Consider the following 18,113-nt stretch of genomic DNA (forward strand, 5'->3'; position numbering starts at 1 on the left):
AGACCTCACAGCTCCGAGCGAGACAGCCTGGGCCGAGCTGGTCAAGCCTGGGCTGGGGCTGTGTCTCGCGCTGTCATCTTCAGTGCCAAGGTCAGGTTCTGGGTGCTAGGCCGGCTTTCCTTCTTTCTTTCTTTCTTTCTTTCTTTCTTTCTTTCTTTCTTTCTTTCTTTCTTTCTTTCTTTTCTTTTCTTTTCTTTTTTTAAGATTTATTTATTCTTATTGGAAAGGCAGATTTACAGAGAGAAGGAGAGACAGAGATGAAAATCTTCCATCCGTTGGTTCACTCCCCAATGGCTGGAGCTGAACTGATCCAAAGCCAGCAGCCAGGAGTTTCTTTGGTAGATGCACGGGTTCCTGGGCATGATCCGGCACCCATATGGGATCCTGGCACATGTAAGGCAAGGATTTTAGCCACTAGGCTACTGCACCAGGCCTGCTGGGCTGATCTCATGCAGTGGAATGCACTGCCCAGGGCACTGTGGCCATGTGGGTGAGCTGAGCCCCTTCTTGGGAACCCTCGTGTAGCAGAAGGAGCTGTCTGTCCTCAGGTCACTCCCCTGACCCAATGGACCACCACATCTGGTAGATGTGCGGGTTCCAGGGCTTGGCCCTTGTTGGCCTCCCTTGGCACATCCAGCGCCAGAGTCTCCCACGTGACTTGTGAGGCTTCTGCTAAAGCCCAGAGAAGGAAGGAATTCACCCAAGATCTCGCAAGGTTAGGGGCAAGGCTGGGCTTGCAACCTTGCTAGTCTAGCATCCCCATTGCACAGACAGGAAGACTGATATCACAAGAGCCAGGGAATGCAACCAAGAGGCAGGACAAAGACAGTGTGCTGAGGTGGAAGCTCACAGCTTTGGAGCTGACCCTGGCTGGGCAAGCCACAAATGCTTCTTGGCAACAGGATCTGGGAAGACCAATGACCATCGCATAAGCCTGGCACACAGCAGCCATGAGGACTTGTGTGTGTTGATGGATCACCGTGGGTCATGGCCAAGGCACACAGCAGGTGCATGATGCCTGAGATCTGCTATGCAGCTTGCAGCTTCCACACCTCCTGCTCCCAGTACTCTCCTGGCACAGTCTCTGGACCCAGACTTTCCTGGTTCAAATGCTGGTTTCCCCACTTCCCAGCTATAACCTTGGACAAGCTGACATTGTGTCCCAGTTTCTTCATTGAATCTAATGATTATGGTGCAATAGATCATCACACAGACTAACCAAGGCAACCCTGGCACGGTCCTTGGCATAGTGGGCACCAAGCACTGCCTCTCAGTTTTAGCCCAAATGTACAGAGAATCAGCACCCTCAAGACATCAACTGCCAGTATCATTTCTGTTACTGGGTTGAAATCCCAGGGCCTAGCAACATGCATGTTGGACAGGAATCCTCACCCCTGTCCCCATGATGCTGCCAGCATGATCCTGGTCCCCTGGTGAACCCTGGGCACTGCCATCTGACCTTTTAGCATTCCTTGGCAAGTTCCACCCCAAGCTCCAGCCTAATGCACTTGGCTTCCAGTCTACAGTGCGTCCTCCCAGGCCATACAGGGTCAGTTTCCCCCTCATTTCCCCACCGCTGTCTGTTCCAGCTTCAGTGAAGATCGCAAAGCCCCAAGGCAGAGAAGGAGGCAAGGGGGTCACTAATTGAAGGCATCACACATGCTGTGGCTCTGGGAGGGTCCCCTGCAGTGGCAGATATCCTTGGCCTTGGCATGGAAGGGACTGGGCTCTGCCCAGGATGATAGCTCTGGGAGATCTCAGTAAGCTGAGTCAAGGTTGGACCTTGGCCTCTGGGTGGCCTGGGCTCTGCTCCCCTCTCTGCGCTCAGCTCTGCTTCCCATGGACACCTGCAGAGCTGGGGCCACCCCAGCTCTCACACTAGCCCGGGGGTGGTGTTTGGGCATCTGTGGAAAGGCAGAAGGTGAGGCCCTTTCCCCCACAGGGGCTCAAGTTAAAGCCCCCACTGTGCTCGACCTGGAGCCTCTGCAACAGAAAGCCAGGATGTTGCCCTCTGGCTGGAGTCACAGACTGCAAGAGCTGGGTAGGAGAGGAAGAAAGCTGGAGGGGGCAGCCAGGGCCCCCGGTAGGACAGAGGATCTGGGGTCAAGTGCGTGTGTGGCTTCCAGGTGTGGCAGATCGAACAACAGGACGGCAGGCGCCCAGGAGGTAGAACGGGGCAGAAGGTGGAGAAGGAAGAGCAGGAGAGACGGGGAGAGCAGAAGGCAAAAGAGCGCAGACCCAGGGGCCGTATTGATCATGCTGTAGTCTTACCGTGGGCTACTATGCAGCAGTGAAAAGGGACCCGTGCAAGGCTGAAGGCAAACCTCACTGACACAGTTTGGAGAACAAGAAACAAGATGCCAGAGCATGTGTGCATTGTGAGCCCGTGATGCTGAACACCACGCAAAAGGAAGTGAAGGTGCTCGGGAATGCGTGGCTAGGGTTGGGGTCAGGAAGGAACACGCACTGGGGGCCTTGGAGGGACCTTCAGTGTTTTGATGGATGAGTGGACCTGCGGGCTGGTTGTTATTAGTAAGCTGGGCATGTATGATTTGCACAGCTTTCAGCGTCCAGGCTGCTGTTCCCAATTTTAACTGATTAGGAAAAGTTGGGAGAGGAGGGAGGAGGAGGAGGGAGGGAGGAGGAAGCTGAGGACAGGGAGTTGTGGCAGCAGGAGTGGGCTGGGGCCTGCGGGGGCTCTGCTTGGCTGCCACCACACGGGGCCCTGCCCCCACCCGACCGCGTTTGTAAAATGGAATAAATATTGACACGGCCAGGAGGGTGTTGCATTTGTCCTGATCACTGGGCTGCGGTGAGTTCTGACAGGGCGCGGTGTGCAACAGCAGCGCGGGATGTAATTTCTACTGTCAACATGATGTACAGTGCAGCTCTGCCTGCGGCACCGGCATGTGGCTGGGGGACAGGTGCAGGCCAGGGAGCGCGGGGCATGGACTCCTAGATGACTGCCCCCGGGGGCAAGTGAGGGATGCTATCACACATGTGTGGATGTGTATATTTACCTGTGTACACATGTGTGTTCAGAACTTGTGTGGGGATTCAGGCTTTGAGTAGAGACTCAGGGCTGGGCTGTGTCCATCAGGCCATGGGCACGGGATGCGGGGAGAGCATAGTTCATACCCAGAGCCAGATGCAAGCCTGCCCTGTCAAAGCCTCTCCTTGCCTGTCCGTTCCGCCTCTTTCGCCACTGCTGTTTCAACTCCAGGCCTGCTGCTAACTAGCTGTGTGACTCGGGGCACATGCCTCACCTTCTCTGAGTCACTGTTCCTCCTTTTGTAATAGAAATACTAGCAAGAGAGAGCTGCTGCCAGAACTAAGTCAGAACACTGATACGAAGCGTCCCACGTGGATCTAAGCGTTACCTCTTGTGACCAACTAATTGGCTGGCACCAGGCCTGGCACCTAGTCAAAGCTCTACAAAGGTCTCTATTATTACTCACCCTGAGTCAGAACCAGCTCCGGCTAGGCCACCTGCCTCTTTTTCTTCCTTTGCGGTGTCTTTGATCTCCACACAGGAGCGAAGCCCGGAACTTCTGCCACTGTGCCCTGCCGCCCAGCACTCCTCCTGGAGTGGCACGAGATTGTGGCGGGGACAACAGTACCTTTCCAGATGGGGTTTTGCTGAGAGCTGAATGATGCCAAGCACAGAAAGTACTCGAACAGTGCCTGGCTCTTAGTAGGTGACCAATGCACGTCTGACCACTAAAACTGAAGCAATTCTTCATGTGTCTTAGATGCTCAGCCCCGCGTCTGATCCATTGCCGAGTCTGGTTCACTCTGATTCTTGAATTTTCCAAATCCAACCCCAGGCCAAGCTGCCCCTGCTGTCTTCCCCAGACTTCCTTCGGCAGGCACACCTCACCCCTAGTCCCTGCCTGGGGCCTGGTTCCCCACAACTTAGACTTCACCATGCCTCACCTGCTAGTATCTCCTCCCAACCTCCTCATCCATCGCTCCAGACTTCCTTAACTCCCCGTCCAGCCCCTCATCACCCCTCACCCTTCAGCACCCTAAGTCGGGCTTAGCATCTCCAGAAACATCCCCCCAACCCTCTGTCTGCCCCAGTTTTCAGCTCAAAAACCCTGCCCCAGGGGACAGACCCTGCCTGGCCCCACCTGTTCCCAGTGAGGTCAGGCCCCACAGCTGGGAAAGGGTGAGGAAGCTGTCCACTTCTGGCTGGGAGTGCCTGAGCTGGAGTCTTGGCTCTGCTCCCAACACACCCAACTCCTGGACATCCCACTGGCTCCCAAATGAAATTAAACAAATAAATGAATAAATACAATCAGAAAAACAAGGGAAGCTTACATGTGCAAGTAGTGTGGAGATGCCCAGTACTTGGTAGGACTCAACCCATTTGGTAACTGCATCTTTGCTTGTGACATGGTTGGGTCACTACATGTAACACACATGCACACACGTGCACACACACATGTATGCACATAAATGCATGTGGAAGAGAGGGTCCGAGCAGGTGGAACCTGAAAAAGCCATCCAGGAGAAGGAGGCATGGCAGTAGCCAGGGAATCCTTTCCTGTGTCTTTCGGGCCAACCCTCATTCACTCACTCCATCCACTTGTAGGCACCAGTGTCCACTCTGGGCCCAGCTCTGAGTGTGGCTGAAAGGCAGTAATGGGTATTGGACGGTGGGCTCAGTCTCTGTGAGCTTCTGGCAGTGAGGAGAGAGGGATGCAGATGGCAGGGAGGAGAAAGAAGCTGGGGGCAGAGCTGGCATGGTGGGTCAGGCGCAAGTGTCAGGCAACAAGGGAAGGGCATTCCTGGTCCTGGGGATAGCTGGGACCAAGGCTCAGAGGCATGTGATGGCCATATCCAGGCTGCCCTGCATCCCAGTTGTGCAACTCCAGGTAGGTCCTACAGCCTCTCTGTGCCTCTCTTTATCAGTCTGAGAATAGGGAAGAAATGCCGGCACCCACACCAGGAGGCAGTGCTGGGGGGCTGAGCCTGAGAGTCGCTGTTTCTTTGCAGGGAACCCAGCTGCAACGGGAGGGAGGGAGGGAGCAGGGAGGGCTTGTGGGGGAGAAGCGCCTGGGTTCTTCTAGGTAATACTCAGTGTGGGTGGAGGAGGAGCGAAGCAGATCAGCCGCTGCCAATGAGGACAATGAGGTCAGTGTGTGTGTGTGTGTGTGTGTGTGTGTGTGCGTGCCCCAGCCACGCCCCTCCTCAGTTCTCACTCCCCAACCCTCACTCAGTTCCACAGCCCCAAAGCCTCAGAACATCTGAACCTTCGTACAGACTCGCTCAGAGATGTGCATTTCCTCCCATCCCAGGCCCCAGGAACAGTCCAGGAGCTCAGCCCTTCTGCGGTTCTTTGCCTCACCCTCCTGAGTACCCGCTATGTGCAGGGCCTCATTCTCAGCGCTGGGAATGTGTGAGCTGCACCTGCCTGCTCCGTCAGCGCTGCAGGCACATACATGCATGCCCTGAGGCAGGACCTGGCGGGCTCTGGGGTGGGGTTATACCAGAAACAGAGGGCATCAGGAGGAGAGCCGACACAAGGTGCCCTGCCCTGCCCCCACCTCGCGCTGCATTACATAGGATCCTCTAGGTCCCCAAGGGATAGCCCCGAACAGCTGGAAATAGCTTTCTCCTCTTCCCTAGGGAGAAGGCAGCAGCCAAGCACAGGGAGCCCTGAGGTGGATCCAGCGGGCACAGTGCCCTCCTTGGGACCAGGACGGGGCAGACAGGAGCCAGTCTGCCAGGCACCGCTCCCACTAGCAGACCTGGGAGCCAGGCAGGCATGGAGAGAGGGCACATACAAGCCGGATGTGCCAGACCAAGGGCATAAATGAATGAGCCACCTCTTCCTGTGTTACCTTTGCCCACTGGCCTGCAGCAGGTGGCAGCCGACCTTGGCCCCTAGGGCTTTTGGCATTCTCGGATCAGGGTGCATGGTGGGGTCCATTGGCTATTGTTAAAGAGTCGTATGAGTGCAAAGGACCCTTGGGACTGATGGTTCTGAGCACCCATGGGTACTGGGAGTAAAGGGTACCAGCTGCATTTGTCACCTGATTGCAAACAAAGGCAAGGTTGCTCGCAAAGATTTGGGGTGCTGCCAAAGGCTATGCACCTACATGTGCGTCATCTTCCTGCATAGGGCCAGAGAGGCCAGTGGGATTATTACCATTTTTCAGATGTGTGAGCTGAGCATCAGAGACAGGGAACCCAAAGTGGCCAATCTCTCATCTGGAACTCAAATCCTGGTCTGACTTTGGCTCTGAAGAGCCTAGGTCCCCAGAGTGTTAACTTCTGCACACCCCTCAAGACAGGGGCAGGGAGAAATTGGGAGGGTTTAGGGGAGGAACCCCAGGTGCCTTACAAAAGCTCCTGTGCTCCATGCTATGCCCAAATCCTCTCCTTGGCCTTGGCTGAGGGAGAGACCTGGAAACAAACATGGGATCCATGTGTGGAGGGTGGGGCTGGACTAGGAACTCTCCCTGTCCCCAGGGAGACCGCCAGATGACAGATAGAGTCTGGAGGGCTGGAGGGCAGTCACACAGCCTTGGCAGCGGTGTCACCAGGACACTGGAGAACAGAGAGGACGTGCTGCCACCCAGCCCAGAGCCGGAAGGACACCATGTGGTGTCCAGGGCAGGGGAGGAGCCGTGGGCAGTCAGCAGTGCTGGCTTCAGCAAACCCGACCCAGTCCACCCCCACCCCGTCCTTCAGAAGTCGTGCTGTCACAGCCGACACCAGTCAGGTACGTCTGAGTCAGTTCAGAGGAGGGAATCTGAGAGTCTGGAGGCAGCAAGGGCTGGACCCAGGTGCACGGCACCAAGTGGGTCAACTCAGTGGTCTGACAGCATCACCAAGGACCTTGGTGTGCTGCGTGTTTCCTTAGCAGATCTCTTGGTGTGGTGCCCTTCACTAGCCCAGAAAGGCTGCTGCTGCTCCAGCCATTACCTATGCATGCATCGCATGCATGCAGGAGGCAGAAAACTTTTCCTTAAGACACTTTTTTTTTTTTTGAAGAGTCAGAAAGTTTCCCAGGAATTTCCCAGGAGATACTCCTGATTCTGCCATCATCTGGAATCATATCATCTTAGGCATCCTAAGCCATGGCCTGCAGGGAGAGGGGAAGGGCTGCTGCTGGTTTAGGCTCAGCAGGGTTCACAGGGCAGGGACTAAACACGAGAGAAGGATGGGTGGAAATTCATGGCTGTTCTCAGTCAGCCATGTCTTTGTGTTTCTCATGCTTTTTCACACCCCATAAACCCAGCCAGACCAGGCAGGGTTCTGTTCCCACGCATGCCCTGAGGTTTTCTCTGCTCACGCTCTTTCTTCTTGTGACATCCTAACCCATCTCTGGTGTCCACATACTCCTTGCTTGTCAAAGATCAATGCCAAGGCCCCCCTCTTCCAGGCAGCCCTCCAAGGTACTCAGCTGCATGGGAGGGAGTTCCTTTTCCCTGAAAGTCTGTGTGGGAGTTTCCCAGACTTCCCCTTTTCTGAGCCTTGTTGTCATTGTTTCTCGGTTTGTCTTAAATCCTGGTCTCTCCTACTCATCTGTGAGTGTGTCTGCATTTTAATTCACAGGGCTGGGCCTGCAGGGGGAGGTCAGTAATTGCTCCTAGAATCGGCACACAGGAGGGGCCCCGCCCAGACTGAATGAAGGGGAGGTGTTGTGTCTTTGAGGCTCCATTGCACTATCTGCTCCCTGGGGAAGGTTCTGTACGGGCTTGCGGAGTGAATGATTGAATGAAGTCTGTACCTGCTCACCAGCATGTGGAACTGCTTCGCCACTACAGGGACCAGCTGGAGAGTCCCCCTGAAGGCCCAGGACCACGCCACATTCTAATAGCCAAAGGAGGGGGGGATCCTGGCCTCCAGGTCTCTCCACTCTACTTTTGCAGGGTTTTGTGTCAATGCGGTACCCAGTACTGAGTCCTTTGTGCATGGCCCCTCCTGCTGTGTGCCAGGCAGCAGGGGCATGGCCAGCAGTCTCCCCCTGGGGCTCTAAGGGAGCTGGGAGACAGGTAAGCACTGCCCAGGGTGGGACTGTTCTCTTCTTCCCACAGCTTCAGGCGCAGGCAGTGAGTGGGCAGGGCAGGGCCTGGGCTACAGGGACTTTGCCTGGGTCCCCCTTGTGGCTGCAGGCTCCCAAGCCCTTGGGCCATCTTCTGCTTTCCCAAGGGCATCAGCAGGGAGCTGGATCCAAAGTGGAGCAGCCAAGTCTTGAACCAGCACTTGTGTGTGTGTGGGGCGGGGGTTACTAACACCAACATCACAGCTGTACCACCATCCAGGCCACTGCCAGTCCCTCTCAAGCCCACTCCAGTAGAGCATGTGCCCCACATGCCAGCACATAGCTTTGATCAAGATCAGCAACAACTTCCACGTCCCCAACTCCCAGGGCCAATTCCAAGTCTACACTTGACCTCTCTGCTGGCTGACCATACAATTCCTCATCCAAACTGGGAGGGGGCCTTAATGACAGCTGCTGTATGAGCTGGCCCTAGTGGAACTGGACACAGCACTGCACCCTGCCCGCCACTCCCACCTTTTCTTCCCTTTCTGAGTTTCCAGAACATTCCCCTCTCCCCATTGCCTCCTTCTCCTCTGCTAGCCCTTCATTCATGGTGATTCCCACAGGCCAGGGCCCGGCCTCTTCTCCATCTCCACCGTCTCCTTGGTGATGTGATCTGGCCTCAGCTTCTCCCAGTTTCTAGAATCCTGCAGCCAGGTCTGCAGCCAGACCACCCTTTCTAGGTCTCCACTCCATGTCCCGAGGGTGACATGTCCCAAACACACGTGCGTGGCAGGTACACTAACACGAGTCACCCGTCTTCTGCCCACATCAGCCCCTCTCATCATGCTCTTCATCTCCATGGCTCCCGCTGCTGAGGCTGAACCCAGGTCCTGCTCAACACCCCCCTCTCTCTCCTGCGCTGTTTATGATCCTGTAGCCTGACTTCTCAGCACCTGCACTGTTCCCTCCTAGCCTAGGCCACCACTACTGCCTGGATTATCCAGACAACCCCTTCCAGCCCTGGCTGTACCACCTGCTTTAACACCACAGCCAGCCAAAGTGGCCTTTTCTACACACCTCTGCTCATACCCTCCTGGGATCCCCTCTCACCCCCTTGGAGAAACCCCAGTGAGATGTCGGGGGGCCTGAACATCACCTCTGTAGCCCTCCATCCTTGTCTTCTGCTTTGCCCATGTGCTCACTCCACTGCAGCCAATCCGGGATCCTGGACCTTACTTCTGCAGGGCAAGTGAGTGTGCCCTGGCACCCAGGCCTTTGCACTTGCTAGTCCTTTAGCCTGGAACCTTCCCCTTGCCCCCAGCTTCTAGTCACACCACAGTTCTCTGCTCCAATGTCACTTTCCTGGCAAAGTCTTCCCTGACCACCCTGCGTAAATTATCATTTATGATAGATACATAGGTGGCAAATCCCCCACCCCAGAAACTGCTGTGTCTTGTGCCTGCTCTGTGTCCGTGCGAGCACTTGACCAGCCTCTAACTCCATCCTGGTCCATTTTCTGCAGCTGAGACTGGGTCAGAATATCGGTTGGTTCACGGTTCCAGAGACAGGAAAGTTCAAGGGCACAGCAGGGACATCTGATGAGGGTGTCACAGCACAGCAGCAGGTACAAGGACAAGTGAGCTCATGAGAAGCCACTGGCTCCTTCACAGCTGGCCCCAGAAGCAGCAGGCCCAGGACTGGGGCATCACTCCGCTGGTCCCACTTAACCAGCTGATCACCTCTGACCTACCACCTACCTCTGACCACAGTGGCAGTCCGGTCTTAGCACAGCCAACCATCATGGTGTCTGTTGGAGGTACCGGCTAGGCCAGGGTCTGGACTCCGTCTGTCTGTCTGTCTTTCTTTCTTTCTTTCTTTCTTTCTTTCTTTCTTTCTTTCTTTCTTTCTTTCTAACATTTATTTATTTTATTGGAAAAGTATATCTACAGAGAGAAGGAAAGACAGAATAATCTTCCATTCTCTGGTTCACTCCACAGTGGCTGCAGCTGAGCCAATCTGAAGCTAGGAGTTTCTTCTAGGTTTCCCATGCAGGTGCAAGGGTCCGAGGGTCCTGGGTCATCCTCTACTGCTTTCCCAGGCCACAAGCAGGGAGCTGGATGGGAAGTGGAACAGCCTCGGCATGAACTGGCATCCATATGGGATCCTGGCACATACAAGCGGAGTACTTAACCAACTGAGCCTGTGTGTGCAGCTCATGAAGGTGCATCAGGCACACACGTGACTGCATGCACACAAAAACTGCATGCATAGAGGAGGCCTCACGGTGAGGGGCAGGCGAGGCAGGACTGAGGAGTGGACAGGAGAGGCCAGCGTGAGCCACAGCAGGCCAGGGCTCAGTTCTTAATCTCCATTAGAATTAAACAGCTCTATGTACTGGGCTGAGACCTGCAGCCTGCAGAAGACAGCCTCCATGCCCTGGGTCTCACAGGAAACCCCCCTTTCCACCCAGGAGGGCAGGTCACAGTAGGTGTACCTGTTGCCTGTTGAGCCGGGGAGCCCCAAGGTTGACATCCACCAGAAAAGGTGCTGGAACGGGAGGAAATGGAGGTGAAGGCATGAGGAGGCCCAGTGCCTGCAGCAGCCCTGGCAGGGCTGTGCTAAGGCTGTGCAGACTTGGCTGGGGTCCAGGGCATCTAGCCAGCACGCGAGGGAGGAGCTGGTGGCTGGGGCCTGAAGGCTCAGGTGCAGGCAGGAGGGCTGGGGAGCAGCCCCACAGCCACAGCACAGGATATGCCCAGACCTGGGCTGGGTCCACTGAGAGCGCTATCCCACTTGGGTCCATACTCTAAAGCCTTTGGTCTGGGCTGTCCTTCTGCCCCTCACCACCCTCAAAGTCCACACCTCTGAATCCTTCCTGTGCTTTGGCATCCAATGTCTCACAGCCCTGCCCCTCGTCCATCCAGATTCAGCCAAATGCCGCCGCCTCTGAGAGGCCCTCCCTGATGTCCTCTTCTTCATTCCCTGCTTTATGTTTCTGCACACCCTCCACCCCTTGACATGCCACTGCGGCTTCTTCCCCTTATTCACTGCCTTCTTCATCAGAAGGTGGAATCCACGAGGACCAGGATTTACTTTGCTGATTGCTGTGTGTACAATGCCCAGCACAGGGCTGGGCACGGAGTGGTGCTGGGAACTAATGTGGAAAAGTAAATGAAGAATCAGAGAAAGATGCATCTCTCACCTGGTGCGTGGCTGAATAAATGATGGCATTTTGCAGGCGTAGAGTGTGTTGAAGGAATGAATGAAATGCCATGCTCCCTCCCCGCTTGTAGTAGGCACGAGGGTTTGATGAATGAATGAATTTCAGGTTGCCCCTGGTGTCAGCAACCAGGAAACCCAGGCAAGGGAGGAGAGAGCAGAGTAGCCAGCAGAGCAACAGCAGCTGTTGCAGCCATTGGGGGCTCTCCCCGCACCCCATCCGCAGAGCCCAAGCCTGCTCTGAATGTTCCCTCCCCCCCCCGCCGCCTCCCTGCAGGGCTGCGAGGTGGCCTGGCACTGCCTGGGGGAGCCGTTCCCGCCACCGTGTTCACAGGGAAGTCATAAGCTCCAGGAAATGAAGGCTGCAGAGCGGCGCCTCCCCCTCACCCATAACTCCAGCCTCATTACGACCAGCCAGGCCGTAATGCAAGTCATCAAAGCCGGGTCCCCAGGGGTGAAGCACAGCTCGCAGGGAGTGGAGCAAGGCCAGCAGGGCGGGGCCCATCTCTGCGTCCAGTCCTGGGGTAGGGGGTCAGGAGGGACCTTTGGGGGCTCGAGGCAGGCCCACCCAGCTTCACCTCCCTTCCGTTCTTCCCTTCAGACTGCTAACATCTTCCTGTTCTCACACCCCCAAAATGCAATTTCACACCCCCCCCAGCACTCCACTTTACTCCACAACCCCCTCCATAAAGCGTTTCCAGGACAGGCACCGGTTTTGGCTTTGGTGTCTCATGGCTAACACAAGGCTCGGAATGGCATGCTTTTCACGTGCAAGTATCTTGGGTTCTAGTTCTGACTCACTTCCACCCTGGGAGGCAGCAGGGGATGGCTCAAGGACTTGGGTCCCTGCCACCCACACGGGAGACCTGGAGGGAGCTCCGGGCTCCTGGCTCCAGCCAGGTCCAGCTCTAGTCAGGTTTAGGAATTGAAGCAGTGGATTGATGCTTGCTCTGTTTCTCTGCCTTTCAAATGAAATGAAGATAAGCACAATTTAAAATAAAACACTTTTTTAAAAATTCTGGAGCCACCACTGAGGAAAAGTCCTGGGAAGCCAGGCATCTGCAGAATGGGTATAAAACACTCACTTTCGGAGCCACCACTCAGGCTCACTGAAGGTGAGAGAATTGCTCAGGGGTCACTGGACCCAAGGGGTGACCTGCAATCCTTCTCCCCTGGAGATATGGCCCCTCTGTCCCCACCAGCAAGTGCCAGGCATGAGTCTCTCAGCCTCTGTCCATCACACAACCTCCAGTTTCCATTTAGCTCCCCAAATTAGCCAGAACACCCCAGCCTCCCGGTTCCCTCCTTCCTCTGTGTACTCCTCGCCTAAGAAGCAGTCCTGGGCCAAGAGCAACAGCCTAGTGGCTAAATCCTTACCTTGCATGCACCAGGATCCCATGTCTGGGCTGCTCTACTTCACATCCAGCTCCTGCTTGTGGCCTGGGAAAGCCTTGGGACTCTGCATCTGCGTGGGAGACCCAAGAGACTCCTGGCTCCTGCCTTTGGATCGGCTCAGCTCCAGCTGCTGCAGCCACTTGGGGAGTGAACCAGTGGACGGAAGATCTTTCTCTCTGTATATCTGTCTTCCCAATACAAATAAATAAATCTTAAAAAAAAAAAAAGGCAGCCCTGATTGTTTCTCAACCTTGTCCCCCTTCCAAACATCTGTGCCCACTTACTTTTCTGAGCCCCATGCGTCTCCCATTTCCACACACAGAGAACCAACAGGTTCTTTAGAACCAACAGGTGTCTAGGCTGTTCCCAGCTGGGTTCTCATTGCCCTCCCTCCCCACCACACCTCTCCCTCCCTCCTGACATCCAGGCCCCACCTAGCACAGAGTGGAAGGCATGGGGGAGGAATGAGACTGCACCCCCTCACCTCCACTCGCTCCTCCTGCCCAAAATTCCTCCATTACAGTGGCACGGCTGTCCCCTGTAAACACCCACATTAAGCCATTAGTCATCATCACGGCTTGAGTAGGCATTAGTCCCTCCGATCCTTTCTTGCTGAAAGCAGGACCTGACAGAGGGAGGGAAAGCGATGGATGGATCAGTGGAGGTTGCGCTGCCCACCGTGGGGAGTGGGAGCGGGGAGTGTACAGAGGAAGGTTTGACCCTGGGGAAATGTGGGGCTACTGGTTCTGCTAGCTCAGAGAGGCTGTGCCCCTGCCCAGAGCCACACAGTGTGGCTCCAAGCCAGGTCCTGGGCACTCAGGGGCTCCCTGGGCTGCTAGGGGAGGCAGGAGCTGCCATGGCAGCTGGGAGCTGGACTCCAGGCACTTGGAAGGTGGGCATGCTGGTGCAAAGGGTGCTCTGGAAATCTCGGTGTGGGAGCATCCAAAATGGAAGTTTTCGTTGAGGCTGGACCAGTGAGGCTGCCAGCCAGAGGGACAATGTAAGAACTGGCCAGGCCCCTGTCCCTGTGTGCATAGGTTTTGGTGCTGTACCACTGAGAGGGAACTGGGGAGGTGAAGTGGAGGAGGTGGGGAGCCACTGCGATGGGGGGCCACCTGCAAGATCAGGGCCATGGTGGTCACCCTTGTATCTGCCCAGCCTGGTCCACTGCCAGGCGTGACCACTGGAGTAGGCATCCGAGAGCACCTGCTGGGCTGGGCTGGGCTCAGCACTGGCCTCCCACACCTGAGCACCCCTCTGATGCTTTCTCTCTTCTTTTGCAGGCCCCACATGGATCAGAACGGCCCCTAGTCCCGGACCGGGCTCCCACCCACAGCCCCTCTGTGCGGGACCATGGCACACCAAGACCTCCAGAACCGCCAAAGGGCTACCTGGTGACCCGGTCCGCAGTGCGGCGAGGGGGTCGTGGGCAGGGAACCCCTGGCGTTGTCCATGCCTGGGGTGTGGCCGCGCCCCCGCCTCCAGCCAGGCGCCCCCGCCGCGGGACGATGCGCAGGGCTGCGGACTTGTCCACCATGTGACGCGGCGCCGCTTCGCCGTGCGAACCAGAGGCAGCGCCCGGGTGCCTCCCGTCCATGCTTCTGGACCCGGGCCCGCGCAGACCAAACATGAGGCTGAGGCCCGAAGGCAGGGGACTCCGGGCGGGAGCTGCGCTGTCGCCCGCACTGCTGCTGCTACTGCTGCCGCTGCCACCGCTGCTGGGGCGCTTGTGGGCGGCGGGTACCCCCGCGCCGTCGTCCTCGTCGCCGTCGTTCGGGGCGAGGCAAGATGGCGCACTGGGCGCGGGCCGCGTCAAGCGCGGCTGGGTGTGGAACCAGTTCTTCGTGGTGGAAGAGTACACGGGCACGGAGCCTCTGTACGTGGGCAAGGTAAGAGGGACACGCACTGGCCGATTGAGAGAGCCCAGTCCCGTGGCGTTTAAATACCAGCCCTGGCACCTCTTGCCTGCTGCTCTCTGGACAGGGGCAGCCGAGTGGTCAGGAAACCATCCCCCACGGTGGCCCTCTGCGGCTCCTTTTCATTGTAGAGAACGCAGGTGAGCAGCGTCTGCGGCTCCTTTTCATTGTAGAGAACGCAGGTGAGCAGTGTCTGCGGCTCCTTTTCATTGTAGAGAACGCAGGTGAGCAGCACCGCGCGTCGTGGAGCGAGATGCATTCGCGGATAGAAACACCGTGACAGATCCCGGCGCGTCTACACACGTGTCCTGGTCACTCTGCTCCAAACGGGCCTCATCGCCTTCCCTCCTCCCTGGGTTCAGGTCCAAATCCCATCCTGTTTCCTGCAGAGATTGGGCTCCTCCTCCCACCTCAGCTCCAACCTCTGCCCCCCCACCCCCCGCTCCTGCAGCCCCACCTCCTTGGAGGAGAAGGATGTGGAGCCTTACTGTCCCTCTGATGTCCCACAAAGTCCTGCTGCAATCTTTTCAATGCCCGATACACCCTCTCACCACTGCCTCCATGCCTCGGTTCAAATGCCTCCTCCTCAGAGCAGCCCTCCTTGACCACCAGGCCAGACAGGTGCCCTCGCTGGGTGCCTGGGGGAGTCTCCCTCGTAGCACTTCCATTATGCATGTGTTTGTTTGATTCTGCTATTGTGCATCTTTCCCATCGGATCGGGCTTGCTCTGCATGCAGATTCCCACCCCAGGGCTTAGCGCAGACCTTGCCCGTAACGGCGCATTAAATGAACAAGTGAAGTTTGAGTGAATGCCTGATGACCTGGCTGGCGATTGGTGCCTTAGAAGAAGTGTCAGGAGCTGAGAAGGTCTTTCCTACATCCGCTCAATCTTTGATGATGTTGGGGATGCAGTTGTGGAAGGCCAGACTTCTGCCATTTAGGGCACAGTCCTCCCTCCCCCCCCCCTCCAGTGTGTCCCTTGGCTGGCTTTGCAGAGGAGGGAAGGCCTGACCTGAGTTTTGATGTATGAGTAAGAGTTCGTTTGTTGGGCTGGTAGAGAAAAGGGCGTAGCCCATGCCAAGTCTTGAAGGCTGAAGGAGGTTGGGCTTTTCCGAGACGAGTCGGCAGCTGTGGTAGAGGGTTCTGTAAGGTGTGCCAGTGGGGTGGGTCCCAGGCACAGTTCTGTGACTGCTGTTCAGACATCCATGTCAGCCACTGGTCGTAGATGGCAGGCCCAACACAGGACTTCCTGTGTGCTCACGGGAGTCTGAGAATTAGAGGTCACGGCAGCCCTGAAGTTCAGGAGTCATGACCCTCGACCAAGGACAATGTTCAGATGTCAGCCTGGGTCCACCCACCCTGCAGGAAACCTGAGTTTTCTCTGGTGCAGACCCTGTAAGCCGTGCCCCTGAGCGATGCTCCCCGCTGTGCTGAGCACACCGGAGACTTGACAGTGGAGCCCACACAAGTCCAGGGCCCTAGTTCAGACCATCCAGCTGCCTGGTGACAGAACCCAGGTCACTGATGGTGACAGTGTCAGCTCAGGGGCAGGAGCCCCGCCCCCGTCTCCTGGAGCCACAGGCTTTGGGTGCTGGGAAGGCCTTGCCACACCCCTTTGCTGTGAGATGGGACTGACATCCAGAGGCCAGGAAGATCATGCCATGCAGGACCAATCTGAAAAACTAGGGTTCCTGGCATGGGCTCTGTGCCCACTGCAGGGATCCCGGCATGGTTCCAGGTATGTGTGGGGGCTTTTCCTCCTCCTGATCTTCTCCCAGAGTCCTCGCACAAAACACCCCTGCAGGGAGGAACAAGCTGGCATCTCTGCCAAGGTTTGACTGGTTCCCACTTTCTTATAGAACTGGTGTGAGTGGTGCAGGGGCCGCCTGGAACAAGACTGCCTAGGCTTCAGTCCTGCTCCGTTGCTGTGGCCGCCTTCACTGTCTGGGCCTCGCTTTTTGTGTGTTGGGAGCCACCTCAAAGGGCCATGGTAAATTCAGCAAGTTGGGGAGGGCTGAGAGCCCAAGGTAGCACCGGGCTCCATACCTGCTAGGCAGCAGCTGTTGTGGTTCTAAGTCTGGCCCTATACACCCAGCACCTTGAACGTGCCCCTCTCCAGGGGATGGGGAATGTTCTGCTCATAGGCTAGATGAGAAAACTTCTGCGCTGGCTCTGCCGTGGCATCTGTGGGCAAGACTTGAAATTCAATAAATCTGTAGTAGGCTAATTTTTATTTTATTTTATTTTATTTTTATTACAGTCAGAAATACACAGAGGAGGAGAGACAGAGAGGAAGATCTTGCGTCCGATGATTCACTCCCCAAGTGAGCCGCAACGGGCCGGTGCGCGCCGATCCGAAGCCGGGAACCAGGAACCTCTTCCGGGTCTCCCACGCAGGTGCAGTGTCCCAAAGCTTAGGGCCGTCCTCGACTGCTTTCCCAGGCCACAAGCAGGGAGCTGGATGGGAAGTGGGGCTGCCGGGATTAGAACCTGCGCCCATATGGGATCCCGGGGCATTCAAGGCGAGGACTTTAGCGACTAGGCCACGCCGCCGGGCCCGTAGTAGACTGATTTTTAAGTTGATCATCTTGTATGGCCTGTGAATGATGTTATAAACACCCTCCAGTGGCCTTGGCTTTAAAAAGGTTCCCCATTCACACACTACTCCGCTTTACCCCCAAAGGCCTTGGCCACCTGCTCTCCTGGTTTCTGACCACCATGTGAGGGGAGGTGGCTGGTAGGCAACTCTCCACCCCGGGAATGAGATTCTAGGTTTCCAAGAACCACCTGTGTTGTTTTCAGCTGAGCCCCACGTGTGCACAAGGACTGAACACACACGTGTATGCACACATACACACACGTATTCCTACCACACTCTCTCACTCTTCAGGGAGAAAGGACTTCTCCACGGTTTCAGTTAATTCACTGCTTCCTGGTACCCCCCCCCTTCCCGCCCCCACTCCAGGGAGCCGCACAGAGCATCCGTCCTTGTCGGATTCCAAAGGTAGCTTAGCAACAGCACCAGAGCCAGTGAACCCCGGGCGCCCAACGGTAACCTATTTTACAGCCGCCTCTTCCATCACTCACCGCCAGGTTCCTGTCGGCACCCACAGGAACTGCCGAGCCCCCCCTGGTCGTCACTGTCGCCAAAGTCCCCTCCCCCAGCCCTGCCCCTTTGGCATGGCCTGCCCTCGCCCCTTCTTCTCAAAACACCCACCCTCAAAGCAACACCCCCCCCCAGCATTTCCATAAAATCTGGGTCCTTTGACTAATCCCTTTTCCTAACTGTAATTTCCCCCGAGGCTTCTGTCAGTTGAATGTGGATTTTGTAGGATTTTAAAATTTTTTTTAACATAGACTTATGGGGTCAGCACTTAGGACCGACTCCTGTGGGTGGTGAGATCTATTTTAGATATATGGCAGGATTAAAGCGGGGAGGAGAGCAGATTTAATTAAGTTGCTAATATTTAAAGAAAATTGATGAACTCCTGGTTTACCAGTAGCACAGGCGCAGACAGACCCCACACATTCTGGGGGAGGCTTTTTATTTGATTTGCTTTCCGTTTAAATCCTGGGCTCGT

The sequence above is a fragment of the Ochotona princeps genome, chromosome 22, assembly GCF_030435755.1.
Source record: "Ochotona princeps isolate mOchPri1 chromosome 22, mOchPri1.hap1, whole genome shotgun sequence".
NCBI classification, from domain to species: domain Eukaryota; kingdom Metazoa; phylum Chordata; class Mammalia; order Lagomorpha; family Ochotonidae; genus Ochotona; species Ochotona princeps.